General features: G+C 38.9%; 1 pseudogene; it reads right to left on the bottom strand.

Annotated features, from left to right (window-relative positions):
* Nucleotides 1-2,137: 2,137 nt before the first annotated feature.
* On the bottom strand, nucleotides 2,138-4,119 carry LOC112815090 (RNA-binding protein EWS pseudogene; annotated as a pseudogene).
* Nucleotides 4,120-11,970: the final 7,851 nt, after the last annotated feature.

Raw genomic sequence — 11,970 nt, 5'->3', positions numbered from 1 at the left:
TCATTTGTTCAATCATTCATTAAACATTTGTTGACTCCTCTCTCTTTGCCAAGCACTGTGCAAGAAGTGGAGGCATAAATAAAATATGTTACAATACCTTCTCTCATGGAACTCTTAATTTCATTGAGAGATTTCCTGGGATGAGGAATGATAGGCTGAAATGCCCAATTTGGGGCTTTGTTAAAGATCAGTTTGGAGCAAAGCAGTTCATACCAGTTGAAGAATAACAGGGTTGGTTGGAATAATTGAAGTTACTTTTAGCTCTGCAAGGGAAGATATCTGCTCTGAAGAGGAAGTGAGAACAGCATACTGAAATTATGGAGAAAATCTTGGATATTCAAATTTAAGTAAGATAAGCTCAAATTTTTCTCTTAGGCAGAATTTACATGAGCACTTTAGTTAGCAATTGAATTTAGGGAGGAAATAAGGCTAACTGATAACCAGTTTAATGCATATATTTCTTTAAATCTTATTTTATATTACATTTACTTGTTTATATTTTACAAATATATTGTGTATTCAAATGTGCATTTTGTTATTATAATGAAGAATTGCATTCTTATAAAATAAGAATCATGAAGATCTTATATTTCTTTCAAGTTCCCACTTCTGAAAAGTCTCTTCATAGAGTCATACATCTATCAAGTTTACCAGAGTTGCAGATACAGAATCAGTGAGAGATAGGGTCAACCTTCAAGGATTTATGTAACACAGTAATGGGAAATAGTCAAAGCAATAGCATAAAGAAGAAGCATGTCTATATTTTAAAATAAGAAAAGACTAATATTAATGAATCCTTTAATGGAGATTTACAAAACAACAATTTTTTCATACTTTTGAGCCATAGGAAATAATATTTATTTCCTTAGAATGCAAAATAATATGGTTTTGTAGAGTAATAGAACAGATGGGGGAGAGGAATAAAAGAAATCTGCCTACATATGAGGAATAAATAATCCTGAGCAGATGAACAATCAAAATTGTTTCAAAAATTACCATTCTTCTCTTCGAATTTTTTTGCTACTCATTTCTACACCTACATTTTTACTTTTATTTTAAAATGGACTAAGTAAAGTTATTGAATTCTAGGAAGGAAGTCATACCTCTCTTTCCATGTTTATTTTTTCCTTTTCTTGCCTTTTGCCAAGTTGGGGAAATTTTAACTTTATTTTTCTTATTAATTTGATAGTATTATTAAGAGTCTCTGTTATATAAGCCCCCCATGGGGCTCCCTGCTCAGCTAGAGTCTGCTTCTCCTTCTCCTTCTGCACCCTCCCTCCGCTTGTGCTCTCTCTCTCTCTCAAATAAATAAATAAAATCTTAAAAGTTTCTGGGGGCACCTGGGTGGCTCAGTCGTTAGGCGTCTGCCTTCAGCTCAGGTCATGATCTCAGGGTCCTGGGATCAAGCCCCACATCCGGCTCCCTGCTCCGCGGGAAGCTTGCTTCTCCCACGCCCCCTGCTTGTGTTCCCTCTCTTGCTATGTCTTTCTCTGTCAAATAAATAAAATCTTAAAAAAAAAAGTTTCTGCTTATTTTCCCATCACTGGCATCCAAACATTTTTAAAACTTCTGTATTTTACAAATAACATGTAATGATGTAAATATGAGGATCAGTAATGCCCTCAAGATACGGTCTGTGTTATTGCTCCTATGTATGTGCCTCATTCCTTCACAACAAAAGCTTCTGTTTCCCATTCTCCTCATCCTTACTCAAATCTCAGCTTTCCAGAGACAGTAAGAAAGTTTTGGTTCTTTTTTTTTTTTTTGACTGTTTATAAACATTTGGAATTTTATTTAAAAACACGCACACACACAAAAATCCATCACAACCATGAACATTGTTACAGTTAGAGGCCCTCCTGGTTCTTCACAATGATACTGGGCATGCTCACAAGGGGTTCCCATTGTCTAGTCTCAGTTAAACAACCATCTTTAAAAAGAAGGAAAAAAACCTCGGCACACTACCGTTTAACTTGTATTAATGTTTTTTCACAAATGGTGAAAAATACTGAAGTACAGACAAGGAATAATCATAATGTTGTGGCCAACATTATAAGTATGGAATTATAAATTTAAAACATTTTCTGGTTTAAAAAATAAATCTGGTAGTCAATGCAGCTCTGCGGGGTCTCGGCGTCTAGTAGGGCGGGTCTCTGCGTTGCTGACGGTGCTCGCCTTTATCCATGTTTCCAGGTCCTCCCCGCCCACCTCTTCTTCCTCCCACCTGCTCCATCAAAGGTCCAGGGGGCCCACTAGGGACGCCCCGTCTTCCTCCATCAAAGCCACCTCGGTCCATGCCCTGGCCACCACGGAAGCCCCCTCTGTCTCCACCACGGCCACCTCTGAACATCCCACTGGGACCACCGCAGTCCATGAGGCCGCCTCTTCCACCCCGCATGCCACCAGGGCCGCCTCTGCCACGGTCACCACCCGGGGGTGGAAAGGGTGGTGGAAGGAAGCCTTCAGGCTTTGGGGCCTTACACTGGTTGCATTCTGCTCTCCAGGGGAAGTTCTGGTTTCCACACCCCGGATTGGGGCACTGCCAAGTCTCCAGCTTGGTGCTGGACATTTCCTCCTCCGGATGGGATCCCTTGGGAACCCCGGGGCCTTCTTGGGGTCTGTCTCCTCCACGGCCTCTGTCTCCTCCACGGCCTCCCATGAGACCCTCCCAGGCCCCCAGGACCTGCAGGGCCCCCTGGACCTCCACAAAGTGGCAGCGGCATCCCTCTGCCCTCACAGGGAGGCATACCACCTCGCATGCTATTCATCGAAGGCTTCTTCAGAGCAAGAGAAACCTTAAGTTTGCTCCCTTGAAAATCTTTCCCATCAAACCACTCCACGGCAGCCTTGGCAGTTGGTGGGTCTTCATAGGACACTGTAGCATCACCTTTGGGCTTTCCTGTTTCCTTGTCCAAGTAGATATGGATCATGGGTTGTCCGGTTCTCTTGTTCATCTTAACAACTCCACACTGCTTAAAGAAGTCTGCCAAGATCATCTAGAGTCACATTGCAATCTAAGCCTTGCACATAAATTGCACTGTAGTCAGAGTCTTCATCTGGATCTATAGGTGGGCCTAGATCAAGATCTGGTCCTTTGTCCATGGGTCCACCAGGCTTATTGAAGCCACCTCGCTCTCCAGTGCTGCCCATTCCACCGTGTCCTCCTCCCCGCCCACCTCTGCTCATGCCTCCACGATCAAATCCCCCTCTTCCCCTGCCCCGGTTATCAGGGCCACTCATACTCCGGTTCTCTCCTGGTCCGGAAAATCCTCCAGACTCCTGCCCATAAATACCCATGCTACTGGGGTGGTCCCGTCAGAATGAACTCTGCTGCCCATAGCTCTGCTCTGTTGGCTATATTGACTTGGAGCCTGGCTGTAGGATCCAGTTTGGGGGGGATAACCAGTGGGCGGCTGCTGCCCATAGCTGCTTTGTTGACCATAGCTACTCTTCTGTCCATAGCTGCTCGGCTGCCCATAGGTGTTCTGCTGAGAGTAACTGCTCTGATCATAACTAGTCGGCTGTATAGAGGAATAGCTGGTAAGAGGATAAGATGGTGGTGCTGGGACTGGCTGCATGGGGTAGCTCCCAGGTGCCTGGGGATAACTGTAGTTACTCTGTCCATATCCTAGGCTGGGCTGGTTGTAACCCCCTGTGCAAGATTGAGGTTGACTAGTCTCAGCGGGTTTGTTACCATCCTGTGGTCTTGCAGGTGCAGTGGCTGCCGGTTGCTGCCCATAGGCTGGGTAAGCAGGCTGAGTGCCATAAGCAGACTGAGCTGCATAGGAGGCATGGGTGTTAGTGACGGTAGCAGTGGTGCTATCGTAAGCACCAGTGCCGTCCCCCTGGACAGGCTGACTGTATGCCTGGGGGACAGTTGGAGTAGTATAACCAGCGGGAGGCTGTCCATAAGAAGTTGCATAGGTGGTCTGCCCATAGGTCGCAGTGGTTTGAGCCTGGGTATAGCAGACATCAGTGGGCCGTCCATAGGTTCCATAACTTCGCTGCCCATATGCCTGGGTGGTCTGTGAGTACCCTTGAGTGGGTTGGGCGGTGTATGCACTGTAGCCCTGTTGGGCTGCCTCTTGGCTGTAGGTACTGTAATCCGTGGACGCCATTTTCTCTGAAAGCTTTGGTTCTATACTATTATTACATTATTCCTTTTACCTATTTTCCAATTTCACAAATACTTAACGCATGTATTAAATAATACTATTAACTTTATAATCCGTTCAGAAATAAGGTGCAAAAAGATTCTAACACTCTTTCACGTATCTTGTATCTGTCTTCCTACTGTGAGATCTGTGTTTAATTTTTCACTGTTAGAATATTTTCTGGAACATTTTCTCAGATAAATAATTTGGCTGGTAGACCAGAAAAATCCTTTTATGCCCAAAATGTTCCTCTTTCATTTGACAGATAAATTATGTCTCAGCTGGATATAGTTTTCTTAAAACACAATCCTTAGGTCTCAGTAATATGTAGCTAATTACCCAATATCTTCACGTTCCTGTGTCAGATGCAAATTTTAGAGCTTAAATGGGCTTTTTAAAAAATTCTTCTGTTGGGGGGCGCCTGGGTGGCTCAGCCGCTAGGCGTCTGCCTTCGGCTCAGGTCCTGTTCCCAGGGTCCTGGGATCGAGTCCCGCATCGGGCTCCCTGCTCCGCGGGAAGGCTGCTTCTCCCTCTCCCACTCCCCCTGCTTGTGTTCCCTCTCTCGCTGTGTCTCTCTCTTTCGAATAAACAAAATCTTAAAAAAAAAAAAATGTTTCTGTTGGGATCCTTGTAAAATTTTCTTCTTATCCTTGAAATTTAGAAATTTAGCCACAGTATGTCTAAGAGCATGTCTCCTCATTCTTTCTTCCTCTTCCTTTTCCTCTTTTTCTTTTCTCCACTGAAACTTTTGGCAAGCAGATAACTTCCTTTCTTTAAAGTCTGCGTTTTTATGTTACCTGTTTCCATAGCCTTAACTTTTTTCTTGCTAATTCTTTTCAGTCAGTATTCTCTATGACTCAGTCTTCCATACTCCTCCTTGCACGCTTCCTCCTGGGTGATTTTCTTTGACTCTTTGGTTCCTACTGTCCCCTAAGGAGTCAAGAACTCTTCAATGTGTCTTCGGTCCTGATGTCATATATGCAGCTGCTTTCTAGTCTGCCCCACTTTAGTGATCCACTGAATCAAAACTCAGTATGTCCAAAATTAAGTCCTACTAATCCTTCAAAACTCAGCCCTATCTTACACTGGTTTCTTTCGTTTTTTTAAACCTTTTTTGCCCCTACATATCTTTTCTTCCATTTTACTTTGAAATAATATTAGCTTCACAAAATTGTTGCAAAAATAATACACAGAGTTCATGTATACACTTCACCCAGCTTTCCCAAATGTTAGCATTTTATATAACTATATAACCTTATGTAACTGTCAACACTAAAAAATCAGATTGAGGTGGTATTTGCTAAATGGCAATTTTTCTATTTCCTTTATTATTTCAATATTTACTGAAATTATACATTGAGGGAGAGCTGTCCCTTCTTCTCCAATCATTTATATATTTTATTATTTATTTATATCAGTATAGATTTATGGGTATTTATTTTATTTCATGGAATAGAACTCATCACTATTGTTATTTATTTTGTCTTAAATTGTCCCAGATTTGGTCAGTGGATATCCCTTCAAATTAGCGTCTATGTCCCTTTTTTTTTTTTAAAGATTTTATTTTTAAGTAATCTCTACACCCAACATGGGGCTTGAACTCATGACCCCGAGATCAAGGGTCACATGCTCTACTGACCGGGTCAGCAGGCACCCCAGCCTCTATGTTCTTTTGACATACTCCTATCATGTTCTAAATGTTTCCTTATTTTCTGGTCCCACAAGACATTACATTTCATTGAGTATTTTCCCTGCTCCAGCCCTAGATTCAACCATTACTCTAAAAAGCCTTGGTTCCTTTTATTGGGGAATGGTATTTACAAAAGGTATACATAATAGAGGTGTGCTGGTTGTACATATTACTACTATGATGTCACAGCTTTTTGGCTCTCGTTAGCAGGAAAAGCCAGGAAAAACATGCATTGATCACACATATATATAATACATAAACACACATACATCTATATATCTATACCTGTCCATATATTAAAATTCATTAGTTTATAGCAATAGCTCCAATTGCAACACAATAGCACAGTGTTTATTTTAGCCTTCCCTTTTTCCTACTTTGTAACTTCTTTCTCTCTTGGTGACAAACCTGGCTTTCATTATCCACAAAATATTTACTTGTATTCCCAATTTTAGAATAAACATAAAGTTGATTCAATATTGAACTGTTAATCTATAACTCCATGAGAAACAAACTTACTAAATAGTTTACAATATCTGTATACATTATTTTTAATCAACTATATAGTTTGATCAAAACTGTAGAGTTTTAGTCATTCCGAAATCATTTGGCTGTTTTTTTTCCCCTACCTCAGCCAGTGTGGGTCTATTATTCATTTGTTATAGAATCAGATTTATTTGTTATTCTTTGTATTTTATCCCCTCCCATTCTCCTCCCCAACTGCTATATACACACTTGGCTGAACTGACTGATTGATGTTAATATGATGCTAACTGTTGACATGTTAATTGTTACCATGGTACTAACAGTGAGACCAACACAAAAAAGTATATTGAAGAAATGTTGCTCCCCCTTTATGGCTTCTACCGCATTCCCATTTTCAGATTCTTTCTATGCCATCCTTAAAGGGTATGAATATTTTCTTACATGTCAACAAGGTGCTGACTAAAAAGGTTACAAAAGTTTGGCTCTATGACCATAAGTCTGTGTGAAAAATTCCTACTTCAAAAATTTGTTATCAAAATGTGTATGTGAACATCCTTTTATTTTTCTAATATATTAACTGAAAAAACTTATCTTAATTATATTCCTATATTTATTTACTTTAATATTTTTATGTAGTATTACCTACCATTTAGTTAGTACTTGTATCTCTTTATTACATATATGTTAAATATATATACTTAATTATATATAATAAAAATATATACAAATATATATACACACATACACACAAACACACATACATACATATATACATACATACATGCATACACCTTTTAGCAGTTCTGTTTCTCTGGGGAACAGCGAGTAAAAGAGTTTCCTATTTACACTTCATTAAGTCCAGCCCATTTAAAAAACACATTTCACTAACATTTATTACATACTTACAATATAATGTGTTAGTATTTTATGTATTTCTTCATGTTTAATTCTCACAATTATCTTTGATACTAGATACAATTATGACAATTTTACAGAGGGGGAAACCAAGAAGTCAATAACTTATCTAGGATAACATTAATTAGTGGTGAGTTTCAGGATTCAGGACCCTGCAGCCAAAATCTGCAGTCTTAATTTGATTTCAAGTAGCAATAATCCTATATCAACAGGTCTGTCACTTTAGAAAGCTGCTTTTTAACAGAGGGAAAAACCCTACACAATTTTGTCTTAAACCATCAGCATTCATTTACATTTTATTTATAACCTTGAATTTCACTGTAATATTTAAATCGGCATTACTAGAGATTAAAACTGTCTTGAGTGCTAGAATGACGATCAGAGTAGCTGAGTTTGGTGAACCAGGTTTTCACTTGACATTTTTTTTTCCCATGGATAGTGTACTTAGAACTTGAGAAACTGCACAGACTCAGCATTAATGAAATGCAAAAGAGGCAGTTCACTTGTCCCTCACAATGTGTATTAAAGAAGATAATAGGACTAATACAAAAATTGTTATACCCTTTAACTTAGAGCACATCACTGAATTACTTTTCTAAATATGTTTTTATCTTGGCAGCTGGCCAGACAATTGCTGCTTTATATTCCTAGCCAATATTAGCTCAAACGTAAAGTAAATGGCATATTCTATTTTAGAAATGTGAAATGATGAAATGGCATCATAGGAAATGCATAAAAAAATTCCATTTTAATAAGCTAAATCATCCACAGAATGCTAAAGAGAAAATAAACTATTTATGACTTTAAGACATTTTCAACTTAAATGGATATGACATGTTGTAAGAATTAACCTCCTTCATTGCAGTTTCATCTTGCTTTTAGAAAAAACTTGATTTATCTTTTTTTTTTAAAGATTTCATCTATTTGAGAGAGAGAGAGATGAGAGATAGAGAGAGCACGAGAGGGAAGAGGGTCAGAGAGAGAAGCAGACTCCCCGCTGAGCAAGGAGCCCGACGCGGGACTTGATCCAGGAACTCCAGGATCATGACCTGAGCCGAAGGCAGTCGCTTAACCAACTGAGCCACCCAGGCGCCCAAAAAACTTGATTTAAATCAGAAATAAAACACAGACACTCAACAATGGCTGTTCCCTTGCACACTTCTGCACGGCTTGCTCTTTCATCAACTCTAAGTCTTTGCTCCAATGTCACCTTCTAAAGTTTTGTTTTGTTTCATTATTTGGCAGAAAAAGACACAGTGAGAAAGGGAACACAGGCAGGGGGAGTGGGAGAGGGAGAAGCAGGCTTCCCACTGAGCAGGGAGCCCGATGCAGGGCTGGATCCCAGATCACACCCAAGCCGAAGGCAGATGCTTAACGACTGAGCCACCCAGGCACCCCCCCAATGTCACCTTCTCAGTGATATTTTCTCTAACCATTCCATTTAAAATTGAAACCTTTTCGGGGCACCTGGGTGGCTCAGTCGTTTGGCTTTGGTCATGATCCCAGGGTCCTGGGATCGAGCCCCGTATCGGGCTCCCTGTTCAGCGGGAAGCCTGCTTCTCTCTCTCCCACTCCCCCTGCTTGTGTTCCCTCTCTGGCTGTGTGTCTCTCTGTCAAATAAATAAATAAAATCTTTAAAAAAATAAATAAAGTAAAATTGAATCCTTTTCTTGTCCCGTTCTCCCCCTATAATTCCTTTTTCATCTACCATGCTTTATTTTCTCCTTAACCTTTACCATTCTCTGGCATCTGATTTATTGTCTCCCCTCCCCACCAAGGATGTAAACTTTTTTCAAAGCAGGAAGCAGTTTTGTTCACCTATCCTAGAACACAGCCTGACACATCATAATGTTGACATCTCACATATTTTAAATTCTCTTTTCAATTTCTTTTATTATTTTTCTTTGACATGGGATTTACTGGGCACTTTATCTTTCAAAAATATGGAGAATTATCATTTTGCTATCAATTTCCATCTTAATTTATTGTTGCAAAACAATGTGTCCAATGACACTGCTTCTTTTGAAATTGTTTTTTGCTCTGTTTCTGTCATAATAGTCAATTTTTGCAAATTTCCACATGTACTTTAAAAATAATCTTTATTTTCCAATTATTCAGTACATGGTTCTATAAAATCATTTAGGTAGACTTTTCAAATCGGACTTACTGATTATTTTGTCTGTTTCATCTATCAATTACCAAGAGAAAATACATTTAAAATTTCCCAGAAAATATTAAATGGTGGATTTATCTGTTTCCCTTTGTATTTGTGTTGCTCTGTTTTATGTCTCTGTGAATTTTGCATTATCATTTCATCCACTGAATTAAACCTTAAAATATTTTATGGTAATCTTTAATTTCTAGTCACTTTTTTTTGCCTTAAAATAAGCTTCTCTTATTTTATTACAGTTAGGTCAGTTTTATCTTTTGTTTATATGTATCTGGTGTTTTTTTCCGTATTTTAACTTTTAATCTTCTTTTGCCTTAGAGGAACAACATGGAAAACCTAAATTTGCAAACATGTGTATCTTTTATTGGCTAGAAAGAACTAATGTGACCACCAAATCCTTAGATAATATAATTTAAACCTAGAGGAAAACAGTGACCTAATATGATGCTATAATACATCTTTTGTTAATATTATGTATCTTTTATGTCTTAGTGAGTACCAGACTTTATGGTAGGCACAGAAGAATAAATATTGGCTAAAATGAGTGTATCTGATTCTTACAACAACTTGGTGAGATAATGAAAAGTGTTACCTCTATATTACAGGTGGGAAATACAGGCTTATATAGTTTTTAATGATTTTTCAAGCTTACTCAGGTTGCCAAAGGAGAACTTAGAATCAATATCCTTCGACTTCCAGTCTAGGTTTCTTTCACTCTACAACAATGCCTCTCTCTAGTATTGATATTTGTCAAATAAGCAAATATAGGATGTGCAAGATAGTTGCAGATAACATATAAGGGATGTTAAAATGTCAGATGCTTACTCACTACAGGCTCACTGATGGAATCACCAGGACTAAAACCAATATTAAACCCCTCTGCACAGGAGCATACTGGAAATAATTAAACTAAGAGAGTTATGCAAATAAAGGCAAGAAGGAGAAAATAACAACATGAAAAATATATTAGCTTTGGTAAGTGTCTGAATCTTTGTTGTGTATAATTAGTTTTTCTGTAATCTCCCACCAATGCATGCACATATATCACTCAAGTAACTGAAATGAAATATAAGGCCACTGAAAAATAACAGTTTTAATAGTAAAGTCACTACCATTGTGTTCAATATATGCCCTTTCTTTTTATTTTATAAGCTATAGTTGTTTAAATATTATCTTTTTCCAGTAAATGGGAACATTTCTATACATAAACTTATTTTATGCAGCAAAGTACAGAAATAGCCTTGCAGAGCTGGGTATTTAAAGCAATCAATTGCATGTCTAGTTAAGGAAATATGCCATAATCATTAAACACATGAATGGTACAAGCGATTTCCTTAATGAATCCCTATTAAGGTATATTAAAGCTAGCTTTACAAATAGCCTTAAAAAATCATTTGGACCAACAAAATTTATCTAGCCTGCCAGATTAGCAGAGTTCACAACTATCCAGCTTCTTCTGTGTTCTGAAAACTTAACCTCCCTTGTCAGCATCTTTTTTCCTGCTGCTGCAGCTGACAACCTCTCTGCAAATCCCTCAGTTTTTTTTTTCCCTTAGGCTCTGTCTATTGCTCATTTTCTCTGTGACCACGGTGGGGGACTATATGGTGATAAGGGCACCTTTCTCACTACTCAGGTGCACTTAGTGGATGTTATCCAGGCTTTTAACATTTATGTCTTTCTACAACTGTGCCCACAAGCTCTAAAATGACTCCTGCCCTGGGGAGAGAGGGAGAGAACCTCATACACCAGCACAACCACAGATCCAGAGCTGGACCTCTTAGATGGCTGCCCAGAGAGCAAGCCCTGCCGTTGAATATGCCTGCAGCTATGGCAGAGAGGCTAATTGTAGAAAGCTAGCCTAACTTTCCACCTGCCCACCAAAAAGCCCACAGTGGCCCACAGAAAGGCTTCTCAACATTGCAGGAATCAAACCTTGCCTACTGGACCCAAAGCAGACAAAGTGAACCTTGCCTAGTGGACCCACAGCAGACAAAGTGGGTCATTACAGCTGACTGGAATGAAGCCAACTGTGCTTCAGCCTTAACAGCAGGGCACACACAGCCCACATAAGATCAACAGCAGATTAGAGGATGCAGAAGAATGGACCAGCAATCTGGAAGACAGGATAAGGAAAAGCACCAAAGCTGAACAGCAAAAAGAAAAAAAGAATAATAAAAGGTAACAATAGGTTAAGGAAACTCAGGGACATCATCAAGCATAATAACACTCATATAATAGGAATCCCAGAAAGAGAAGAGACAGAGAAGAGATGAACAAAGATGCAAACCTCAACCAAATATTAGCAAACCAAATGTAACAATACATTTAAAATTCTTCACCACGATCAAGTAGGATTTGCTCCACAGATACAAGCATACTTCAATATTCACAAATCAATGTGCTACACCAGATTAACAAAATGAAAAATAATAATCCTATGATCATCTCAAGAGATGCAAGAAAATCATTTGAGAAAATTCAAGATCCATTTTGGATTAAAAAAACAAAAAAATACAAAAACCTCTCAAGCAAGTGGGTATAGAAGGAATGTACCT

The sequence above is a fragment of the Callorhinus ursinus genome, unplaced genomic scaffold, assembly GCF_003265705.2.
Source record: "Callorhinus ursinus isolate GAN/ISIS: 27379988/994484 unplaced genomic scaffold, GSC_fseal_2.0 scaffold30, whole genome shotgun sequence".
In the NCBI taxonomy this organism is placed as follows: Eukaryota; Metazoa; Chordata; class Mammalia; order Carnivora; family Otariidae; genus Callorhinus; species Callorhinus ursinus.
Note: the sequence above shows the minus strand (reverse complement) of the source record. Positions and strands in the feature narration are given on the sequence as shown.